At 44.0% G+C, this 12,240-nt stretch overlaps 1 protein-coding gene across 2 annotated transcripts in view; it reads right to left on the bottom strand.

Annotated features, from left to right (window-relative positions):
- snd1 (staphylococcal nuclease and tudor domain containing 1) overlaps positions 1 to 12,240 on the bottom strand; it is a 173,006-nt gene that overhangs the window by 28,166 nt on the left and 132,600 nt on the right. The gene's annotated exons all lie outside the window — the stretch shown is intronic.

The raw sequence follows: 12,240 nt of genomic DNA, 5'->3' as shown, positions 1-12,240 counted from the left end.
TTCCCATGTTCCGCTGTGGGTCCAGCAAGAACCGAAATAAATGGCACGCAACCTTTAAAAGGGGCTTCTACCTGCTATATACAGTATATACTCTAATACTAATACTCTAACTAATGGATGGGGCCTCTTAGTGGAGCCTAATTAACAATGCGTTATTCATGGGAATGGTAAAAGCCGGCCTGAGTGATGGTATGTAGATGCAGCTGTGCGATACATTAAAATGGGGGGGAAATATTCTCACATGCCACATCCTGAGCAGTGTCCTGATTCGCTGATGGTGAGATGATATGACTGCCATGTCTCCGTGTGTCATACGTTTGACAGCCAATTCCTCGCTGTCAGATCGGATGGGTTGCCTAAATGCGTTCCGTCGCCATCACGCTTGCTGGCTTTGAATTACACCTACAGTGCAGTCGTAAATACAAATCAGGCTTTTTTTTTCCCTTCGGAAAGGTCCCGTTACCGCTTGTGCTGCTCACATGCATCACTCTAAATCATCCCGAAGAGCCACCGACGCCATTCAAGTCAACCTCTGTATTTTCTATTCACATTTCGTATCAGTGATTAAACTGCTTCGCACACATATTGTACAATTTGTTTCCCAAGCACCTCAGATTTGCTGCGTTTTCCTCCTGGAAGAAGACATTGATCACTGCACTGTACAGGATTGATGGATGTTAGATGAGCATCTTTGTGCAGAGGTGGTATAGGGGGAAGCGGTTATCACTGTTGCGTGGTAGAAGAAGGTTCCTAGTTTAAGTCGTGGTTTAGGTTTCTGTGTGGGTTTTCTCCAGGAGGGTCCAAAGACATGCAGACCGGGGTTAGCTTAAGTGGAGATTCTAAATTGACCGTAGGTGTGAGGTAAAGAACCAAAGACAAAACTAACCAAGCCCACATGGTTATTATTTGTTTCCCCCATTATAGACACATGGAGAGTATATGGATGGATCTTTATGGAGACCAGCTCAAGAAACATAAAGTCACATATACACATCCACACTGCGACATCTTAAGAGAAGCTATGATGAGCAGTGTACTAAATAATCCACTAATGGGCTATTTATAGTCCATAAGTGAATAAACTTTCTTTCTTTCCCTGGTACTGAGACACTGTATGTTCTACTATAAGCGTTTTCTCTATAGCCTCTGGACTGTATAGGCTCTGGTTGGGTTATGAAGTCAAAGGGCAGTGACAGTGCAGTGTTATGGATCAGCAATCTTAACAAGCTGTGACCCATAGATTCACTTGAATTAGTTCCAAGTCAGGGCCAGTTACACTCTTGAAAATAAACCGGAGCCTTTGCACAGACGGATGTCAACTCTGGCTTTTGTGAAATAATAGAAAGAAAAAAGACTGTACTGTACAAATCAATATGTGGATACAGCATTTTACAATGTGCGTGTTTGATTTAGTGGGCATAGTGGGCTTCATCCATTGTCATTATTCTCTGCTGGGATTTCGAGTTCTGATTTGCTGAGCGGGACAAACTGGAGTTTGAGGTTATGAATTTATCAGGAACACATCATCCTTCTGCGTGCGTGAGTGCTATTCCATTATCTGTGCGGTGTAGCTCTGTGCGATGCGACGACATCTGTCATTTCACATTCTCTCAGTCTTTACAGTAATATTCTTCGTCTTTTGGACGGCACTTTGTGCTCTTCCACGCGGAACGGATGCAGGCAGGAAAAAGCAGCGCAAACATGGCTGTCAGGGAATTTGAGACTATTACATCTTTTAATACTGTGTGAGACGCGTACTGAGCCTGACCAAAGAAATGTCGTGAGGCCTCTGCAAGAATGTTTGAGATTATGTTTCGTGTTAGGAGTTGCCATCCTGTCCATGTCCCTGGGATAAGATGCATCTTGAGACAATTTCCCTTTCTCAGGAAGAGAATGATCTTGAGATGACTTCACGTGATCCAGACTTGTTCCCTGCTCCCTCCCAAAGGATTTAATACTGAGATGTTTCTATTGTACCTCAAGGCTTTTTGGTTTGTTCGCATGGAAGTTGAACTAAGAATCTTTGTTGTAGAAATATTCGAGGACAGCTCAGGGTCATGCAGTTAATTCACCACAACATCGTTCAGCCATCAAAACATCTTTCGATAACATTTCTATTCATCGGTGGTCAACGAAGATGACTCAGAATTGGATGATTCCAAACAGGAAAAAAGTCTTTAACCATCTGAAACAAAAAAAGGAGGTTATATCCGAAAGACCTTTTGTCACACGGACATGTTTGGTTTATGATAAAGTCTGAAACAAACCAGAAGACCAGGCTTTCCAAATTCCACACAATAAACCTCTTTTACCACCTACGTCAGAATCAGAGTCTGTGGATGAGCGTATAGTCGAGTGCTTAAAACAAACCACAGATGTAACATATGGCGAGAAGAACCCATGAAAATGGAAAGGAGGGAACAGCTGCCATCGCAACTTACATCTGCAAAGCAATGGCCCCAATTCACACAGTCGAGAGAACGTATGCATAACAAGTAACAATATCTGGGTATGAGATTTTGGCAATATCACACAGACGTAATATAGTGTAAATGCGCTTTTCACAACACATACATTTACAGGAAGAGCCAGTATGCACAAGGAAAGGGACATAAATGACCACAATAAAAGGAACGGCTCCGACTGCAATCAGCGTGGAGGGAAACTGAAATGGGTTTTACATGCAGAGAGAGAAAATCCAGGCCCTGTGGGGGTCAATTGAGCAAACTCTTATGCATGTGCAGCAGCCCAGTGAAATTCTGAGTGAATGTGAGCAGCAGTCACATTAGGAGGCAAAATGCAGCCAGGACACACTGCATTACAGAGGCAGATTCCCATTTAATGTTGGCTAAAAGACAACTAAATATCTGCATGTGGAAGGGCTAAACCCTGTCGAGCGTGAGAGCTCATTTTGTGTTGCGGGCAGAGCCAAAGAAAAAAGATCCAAACCACTGAGTGCGTCTGATGCTGGCCGGTTTCTCTCTCGTCCTCATCTCCGTATTTCTCCCGTCTTTTTTTCCCCTCCCTTGTTCCATAATCTGTTTATACGCCATTACGGCTACAGCTGTTTGTAAATCATATATAATTACATTGTGAATGCCCGGTGCGGAGTGAGGGAACGATAAGGCTTAAAAACAAGGAAACAAAAGAGAAAAGGAGAGCGACAACAGCTTTACAGGTTGGTTATGATCATATTTGATGATACTGTGGCACACGGTAAAATCCAGACAAGGGGAGGGGGGACAAAAATGTACCCACACCTCCTGAGTCCGTACTGAATTCTATTAAGCTGTTTACCAGAGCTATTAAACCACAGAAGGGTAAATAATCGCAATATGGCAGAGGCAGAGGCCAAGAGAGCAATGGTTGCTTATGAGAGTGTTCTAATTTCCTGGCTTATAAGAATGAAGGAATTAGGAGACAAAGCCGAGAGCATCCATGAAAAGGACACCTGCTGGGGAAACAAGCAGCTGGAGACGATCCAGAAACGTAAACCTGGCTATAAATCGACTAGAATTCACCAATGGAAAAAAGGGAGAGCGAGTGAGACGAAGTCAAACTGAAACTAAAACTATTACGAGGATTAGTCTGTGTCCATGCTAACATGCCTGATAATGTATATATCAGGCAACCATTCACATATACTGGGCGTGTGATTCTCTACTGCAAACACTACCAACGAAGAACAGCAATGTTTTATAGTTAAAAAACGTTTGCCCTCAAAAAAGATTAGTCGAGTCGTAACTAATAAGGAAGCAAATGTAGGTGACTGGGATTGTTTGAAAAACGTCTTTGTTTCTGCATGTCCATATGACAACGCAGCCTCAGAGGTTTCAAACTCAACCAGGACCAGCAGTGTTTCCAAACTTCTCCGTTTTGGGAGCCTAAAAGCTCCAGAGTCGTGTTGACAGGAACAGTGATGCAGTAGTCGAGATGTAGCCTGAGAAATACAGCAGAACCTTTGCTTTGAGGCCAACAGCTCAAACACTGTCGCCGTACAGGGCTTTGTGCTTTAGCTCACCTGTTAGTTCGGAGTGTTAAATATGCATGAGTTCTGGACGGGCTTTATCCTCGCGGGTAGAGGAGAAGCCGGGATTCGGGACGTGCGAGCAACACTTCAAAAGCTAAAAGGCCGCAAACCGACAAACAACAAAATCCACCGGCTCAGCACAATGTGTGTTCTGGTCGGGGGAGGACTGAACTCGTGTGCGTGTGGGCAAACACATACAGCTGTCAAGAGTCTAATGCCCCCAGTGGTTGGTCAACAAAGAAGCGGCGCTCACCCGGGGATTGTTTGTACACTTACTGAAGACACAGTGTGACAAGGAGGGAGCTACGACGAGAGAGAGGCCATTTACTCCCCCTTCCTGAGCGATGTTTAAAGTGGTGTCAGCATCTGCAGAGCGTTGAGGGAGGCCGCTATAAAAACAAATGATCCCCCTGCTTGACTAATGCTGCTCCACTCCCACTGGAGAGTGATATGGATTATATCTCATGTGATGCCCACCCCCCCACCACACCACACCCCCACCAATTACCCTGTTCCATTCTACCCTTCCCGGCAGTCTGGAGCCTTTTACGGCAAATTACTGTTTCTGTAATTGGAAAAGTCATCAGTGAAATATCTAAACAGAGGCAGCATCTGTGGCTCGCCTTTTTTTTTGCATCAGCCTCTCCCGTTCCTCTCTCTGCCACCTGTCGAGCCTCATTGACTGCAGCTAATGCCCCGTTTTGATTGTGAGGAGTCCAAATATACTCATAAGATGGCCCTGTATTTGGAGAAGAGGAGCAGGGGGGAATTGGACGGGGTGGGAAATGGGTGTGGGGGTGGGTCCTGACCAATTTTGAAGAGGAACCCCATTTGGGCCTGTAAGTGGCTCACCACTGTGAAAAGTGTCATTCAGCCATTCAGCTCTCTGGCAATAGAGCCAGGAGCTGACATTAGTGCGAATCGCGCTCGCTAAGACGGTGAAGAACGAGCACGAAGATGCTTATTTTTCCACCTGAAAAGCAAAAGCAGCGCGCCTCAAACCGACAGGTGAGCTGACCTTTTAGAAGCTAAGTTGCGTATCTCATTTAATTATGAATGTTTGGGGACGGGGGGGACTTCATCCGGGCAGGGTCTGACCTCTAAATATTGCATCTGCTGCAGTGGCAAGGAGCAGCGAGAGTAAAAAAAAACAAAAAAAACAGCCGCCTCAGCTGCTACTGCAACTTTCATTCACCTGCTTGGTTTACTTTGTTCACTGCAGGTATGAGGTCGAATGGCACCACAACAAGGCCTCGCACTCACTTCAGCTGAATTAAACATGACACATAAAAGGCAGATGAACAAAGATACATGGTCCTCGATGTCGGGGGGAGATTTCACAGAAACAATAACTTCTTTCTTTCAGGCCTTGTGAGACTTCTGATTGTTTAGACAGCAACACATTTTATGTAGGCGGAATCTGAAATTAAAACTTTCTGCTTGAGCCTGAATATAATTGCATCCGTATTGGGACAACAGTGCAGCAATTAAATCCCAAAAGTTGAGGAGGCTATTAAACTATTCAACAAAAATCATTAATTCAATTGTCACATTTCGCACTTTCTCTAGAAACTCTGTTTCTCTGTACAATTAGTTCTTCATTGTTTGAATTAGTCTGCTAAATGAAGAACTTGCACGATTCACAAGGAATACTTATAATAGGTGTAGGAGTCAATCATCTCAACTACTTTGGCTTGAAGCCCAAAGCGACCACCGAAAGATTTCTCACTGAAAACTAGGGGACAGAAATAAAATGGTCGTGCAGGAAGCCTTGTGAAAACCATTTCTAAATGTGAACCTGTGTTTTCTATTGAGCTCCGTGGTATAAAGTAATCATTGCTCGGCTGCCTTGACACGACATTAAATTAGGGGGGGCCACTCACCCTGATCAATATGAAGTACTACAGCAGTTCTCATGTTGTTTTAACCCTCAGTATCAGTGGTACTCAAGCAGAGAAAACAGAGACAGTGTCAAGTGATGCTGTGAGATCACTGTCGGGAAGCCATCCTGGAATAAGACGTGGTTTGGGAAGAGACTAAATTAAAGAGAAACCTGCTCGGAGAGCGAACAACTAAATAAACCAATATGGAAATTCTCAAGCTGCGGGACCTAAACAAGCTCTTGACAAAATAAGATTGAAACGTAACATTTCATAATAATGGAATTCAGTTTCAAAAGGGCCCTGGTTTGAAGTCGAGCCAGAGCGAGAACAGCTCCCCTGCCTGCCTCGCCGCCTGCCTCGCCGGGTCCAGCATCATTAGGTGATGAACAGCTGCTGTGTGTAAAAGGTAGAAGTGTGAATAATGCGGACGGAGTGGCACCTGGTTGGGGGACTTCACTCATTATGAGTTTGTGTGGGAGCCAGGAAACAAGCACTAGACAGGATGTACCACCAACTGCGCCGCAACTGAGGCCTGGGGTGGGATAGAGCAGAGAATGTGTTTGTCGGGCAAGCTGGGCCTGGTCTAGCTATCCAGTCTCACGGAGGTGACATTTGGGTAACGTCCAAATCTGCGGGAGGCGACTAGCAAGGAAAAAACAACAACAAAGATAATTAAAACCCTGTAGGAAAGTTGCCCAGTGGTACAATCTATAAACAAGGGTTCCCCATACAGGCTAGACCTTACACGTTTGAGCGTGACTTTTTGTAACTTACTCATCATGGACAGGATTTAAATCTGTGTACCACAAACATTGTGCGATAACAATGATCACACAAACAGAACAAACATGGTGAGCATATGAAAAACGCCCAGTCGAATGCTGTCTGCTGTGCTAATTCTAGTACTATACTTTCCCTGCCGCAATATATACAATAATTTTATTTCTTCTGTGAAGAGGACACGGTTGCATTGTATTAGTCCACCTACGAGCTTTTTCAAAGGGTTTCAACTCCATGTCATGGTCTTCCTAAGAAGATGAAGAGCAGTAAGCCATAGAGAAAGCCCATTTCCATACTTGGTCACATGATGACCACTGGGCTGTTCCCAGGACACAGCAAAAGGTCATCTGTTGAGGAAGACCATGGAATGTAGGTGGAATCTTGAGGAAAAGCTGCATTTACCTCGACTGGGGCATAATCCTGGGCTCAACATCGTGATGACTGTCAGCCATTGGAGATTATCCACTGGCTCAACCCTCCAGAACACATCCACAATACACAGTTTATCTACCCATCCATCCGTCCATCTATCCGAGATTAGGTCAAGTTGCTGGCCAAGTAGGGTATTTCCAGACGTCCCTCTACCCACAGTTCCTAACTCTACATGGGGGATCCCGAGGCATTCCCACGCAGGATGGAATATGGAGTCCCTCCATCGACTTCTGTGTCCACCCCAGGGCCTCCTCCTGCTGCTTGGGTGTGCCCAATAAACCTCCAACTTAATAAAATCCCCGAGCCATCTCAACTGTCTCTCGTCAACGTCTCGAGTTGTTTCATACCTCAAACTTTATTCAAAACTCCCCTAAACTATGAGAGCCTGTGAAATTGAGGCACAGTTTATGAGTTTTAAGATAAACTAATACCGCTCTAAGATATGTCTTTCAAAAATTAAAAAGCTGCAGAGCATCCAATACTCAGGTTCCAGCAATTATGGCTACACACCCATCAAGTCTACAGGGCTATATTTAGAGAGTTTTTAATTACGTCTACTCACGACCACAGTGGGAAAGCAACAACGGTGTACAGCAGAGTCACTTCCGCACCCCCGTGCTAGGAACGGCCTCTGTCTCTGAGTGTCCAAGGTCACACAGATCTACACAGGTCCCCCTCTGACAGTAATTACATATAGCCTCCGGAGAGAGAGGGAGCAACACAACACAAAGAGGGAAAATAGGGAGAGGAAAGAGAAACAGCGGTACGAAGGACAGTGAGAGAGATAGTGTGTGTGTGTGTGTGTGTGTGTGTGTGTGTGTGTGTGTGTGTGTGTGTGTGAGACAATGAGAGATAAACACATAGAGCAACAGATAAAGACCCTTCAAATAAACTGAGGATTAAAGAGCGCAATCCCTCAAGCTTCTCAGTGAAAAAAACATTCCTAATGTGGAATTAATCACTTATCAAGCTGGTGTAAAGATATCCATATACGAAAAAAAATAATATATATATATATATATAACACACTTAAGAGTAATTAAATGTGAATAATTAAAAGGGGTAAAGTACAGAGTGCTTTTAGACCCCCGGAGAATAAAAGATATTACAAACGGCGTTTTCTCTATAATGTATAATAGTAACTTCAGAAGATCAGAGCGGGAAAAGTTACACGGGGGAAACGTGCGTTCATCAAAAGCATCACGACAGCTACTTTTCAATCACCGCTGCCCTCAGCAGACCACAAGAAATAAATAAATACATCCCACTCTGTCAGACCGCCACAAGGTTGATGGTTTGGGAAATGCATCTCAATATTAATGACTGTAAAAGTAGTATTTTTTATGATTCTCTCTTCCTCCGTCGTCCTCTTCCTTCTTCTACAGTAACATATTGGCGACTTAATGGATGTGTCTAGATCGCTTATTATTACCACACTGAAATATCTGCTGCCATCTGCATCAGGCTTTATAAGCTCTTGTCAATTGAGGTTATTTTGCGTCGGTGCCATCTACAGACACCTGACCCCATCTCTCATAGACCGTTCCTCACTCGCTCTCCATTTTCATTCCTCTTGCTCCTCTTCATCATTCAAAAAAGCAGCCCTCTCTCCAAGCACTTTCTTAACTCATACTTCTTATTGCCAGTATTAGCCAGCTACCTGGAATATTTCTCTTTGTCTCGCTGCTGTGACACTTTAATTTTCCTATGCGGAATCAATAAAGTTCATCTTATCTTATTGAAGGAACGGCTGAAACAAATGGGAGCTTAACGGCAGACGGGAAAATGAGTCTTTCTCCTGCCAGCCGCTGCTGTATTTCATTTTCTTTCTCTAAATACAGCTACCTTTCATGATTAGCTTCACACCCACAATAAAAGCTGGCGATTACCACAGTTAAGTAAATGGACTCGCACCTATCATCATTATGATGTCAAAAGCAAAGCTGTGGCGTTATTCTATTGTTCCAAGTATCTTTCACTGAGGCTTGTTTCCTGGCTTCCAAACTGAGCATCAGACGAGACAGAGACCAGGAGGGGGGGGGGGTTACTGTACCTGCACTCCATGTCATTAATGTGCTATACCTCAAGGATGGTCAAGGAGTGCTCGATGAAAGCGTTTGCTCCATCTGGCAAATGGAGCGCCGGCAGTGGTGGCCAAAAAACACGGAGTGAATTTTGTCTCTGATGTGAGCTGGGAAATACTGCGACAGGAGAGGAGAAGGAGGAGGACGGTGCGGAGGTAGAAACTGTCACACTCGGGCTATAATGTGGGTCGACGTTTGATGAAAATGCATCAGGGAAGGTGTTGATCCAACTCTGTGATAACTTTTAGAAGAGGGTAACTGTTCATTTAACCTTACAGGCTAAATAAAAGCTACACATTTGACAAATATTCTGAATTTTGATATCAAAGAGGCAGTACTACTTATAGTAAAATTGTTATTTTATAATGTCAAACTGGGTATATTTAGGGGACTGATATCTATGTGTGTGTGCAGTTTAATTGCTGCCCGATTGAAATTTAGGGGACTTGCTCTATTAAGTGCCATAGTTCAGCGTTTTGAATCAGTTATCATCAGTTGCAATCCCAAGAATATTTATGAAAGTCGGCCTCTGCGCCCGAGCTCATCTTATTATAAGAATGACTTCAGTTCAGAATTTGAGGGAAAAGGTAAGAGAGAGGCGGGGGACGGGTAAGGGGGTGGAAGAAAGCGTGGAACATGTAATAATATTGCAAAGCACTCAGCTTGTATGATTTTACTGGTCCTCACACTTTGATGTGCTCTTCAAGGGGCTGGTATGACTTAATGTAGCTCTGAGGGAGCGTCAGCGAAAATGAAAGAGACCATAGGAGAAAAAAAAAAAAGAAGTGAGAGAGAGAGATGAAGGGAGGAAGGTGGGGAAGGGTAAACAACGTGATAGAGAGATATATGAGGGGAGCGAGGCGGGGGGGGGCGGCAGGACTGGTCAGGTTGTGCCTCCCTGCTGAGAATAACACTTTTTTTTTTTTTAAACTAGCACATAAGCCTCTTGCTGCAAGAACACAGGGCCAATTAAATGGAGAAATAAATAAATAAATAAAAAGCATTGCTGGATCATCTAAAAAAAAAAAAAAGGAAATAGCTCACAGCTCTCCTGTCAAAATGAACTTAAAGCAGCAATATAGGAAAAGTGCAGCTTGTGTACATTTTTAAAAAATGCAACACTCAGGCTGCTACTTAGAAAAAGTTGTAATTGCTTCGCATTTTGCGGTTTCCCCGGGTCCCTAATAGAGCTGAGGAATTTATGAGAAAAGTGTTCAAAATCAATAAAAAATATTTCTGATTTGCTCTTTGCAGTGTAGCTCGAGCACGATGTGTTTCCCAGACTCTAAAAAACTCATATATTCCATCACACAGGGCAAAAAAAGGTCCACTCTTCATTTAGCCTGTACATTTTCCCTGCTGACGGCTGGTGATGCTGAAGGAATTAACTCTCGCTGCAGGTTAACACGCACCAATTACTCTACGTTTCAGCCTCTTTCCCAGTGACACGTGATTTTGATCAGTGATAAAAAAACATCGCACACAACCTCAACATGACTCCCGACCTGCAGGGGAGTGAAGCTGGAGGTGGTGTGAGGGCCTTAGATGTTTACTCTACAGCTCAGGGCAACAAGACGATTAGTACATAGTTGTTACTAAGTCTGCAGAAACAGTAGGGGTGTTGAAAAACAACAATTTGGAACCACGTGTTTTTCCCTCTTGTGTTTGATTTTCATGTGATTATGATGTGAATGATGCCCAGGCTCAAACTGGCACTAAATGAAGGCAAATTAATTAATTACGGCAGTGAGGAAAATTAAGAGTTCAATTTCATGGCCTCTGACAGTCAACTGCCAGAGAATCCAGATGTGGGAGACGGCGGGGAGAGAGGGAGGCCTCAGCATCCCGAGCTGCTCCCACACACAAACTGGCAGGCGATGAAGGGACAGTGATTGGCATGAAGGCCTGTGATCTGTTCCAACTGGTTTGTGAATACAGGTTTGACTGTTTTCCGAACGTCAAGTTGTGTGAGGGGATGATTTAGTCGCAAAATCCAAGGAGTCACGGTGGCAAAGATTTGAATGTTCAAGTTCCAAAAATTCAGTCGGATTAAATCAGCCAAGAAGGCCTAACGTTACTTTGGAATAACTCTGAACATAGACATAAAGTTTGGTTTTGGATACTTATTTTGTGCTTTAAAAACGAGCCTGTGTATTGACAGGACCATGACGCCACAGCTCTGCACCATGTTCGCTACCCCGTTAATCTCTATAAACGGATTCTGCATGTGAATATGTAAAATCTGTAGGCGAAGGGGGCAAGGTTTCGAGGTTAGAAGCCTTCTGGTCAGGCTTAACGCATTGACCGAAATGCATCAGCTATCGGCTTTATCTGCATTCATGTGTAGACAGCTGTTACAGGGACAAGATATTATCTGGAGCTAGAACATGTACGAAAAGTATCTCTGTTCGCGTTTTGCGTGGAGAGAACTTCTGACTTGTCGGACTGTTAACGGTCTGCGGTGAACAGAAGACGGAGTCTCGCCTCGGATTTCTGCCGTCTACACCGGGAGCCCCAAAATATTGCAACCGATATATGGACTGAAAAAGACAATTCTATTTTCTCATTATCTATATTTTGGTGGTAATAACAGCAAGGGGGCTTCTCCAGTGAACTGTTGTTGAAGCATAACCTCCGTCTGACCTTCGTTACAAACAAACCACTGTGGGCCATCCTCCCTCGTAAATAAACATGGCTACAGTACATATGTATACACAAAGACATAACTTGATTCTGTTATAGCAGAGGCTGGACCATTAAGCATACTACCTGAAAGATGGACCCAGCACGAGGGAGGTATTATGTGAGTAGTTATTCACACGCACACGCACACACACACACACACATAGAGCTTGTCAGAAGGAGCAGCCATGCGGGAATACCAGGGATTGTTAGTTTTCCTATCTTCCAAACTTTCCTCTCCCTTCCTCCCCGTGTCAGCGGTGACACGAGGGGCTGGTGTGATTTATTCCCGTCATTCTGTAGTAACAATAAAAATGTGGGGCATCCTTTCTTTTGTCTCTGCTGCTGG

The sequence above is a fragment of the Hippoglossus stenolepis genome, chromosome 22 (genome assembly GCF_022539355.2).
Source record: "Hippoglossus stenolepis isolate QCI-W04-F060 chromosome 22, HSTE1.2, whole genome shotgun sequence".
NCBI classification, from domain to species: domain Eukaryota; kingdom Metazoa; phylum Chordata; class Actinopteri; order Pleuronectiformes; family Pleuronectidae; genus Hippoglossus; species Hippoglossus stenolepis.
The sequence above is the reverse complement of the archived record's forward strand: the minus strand, read 5'-3'. Positions and strand labels throughout refer to the sequence as shown.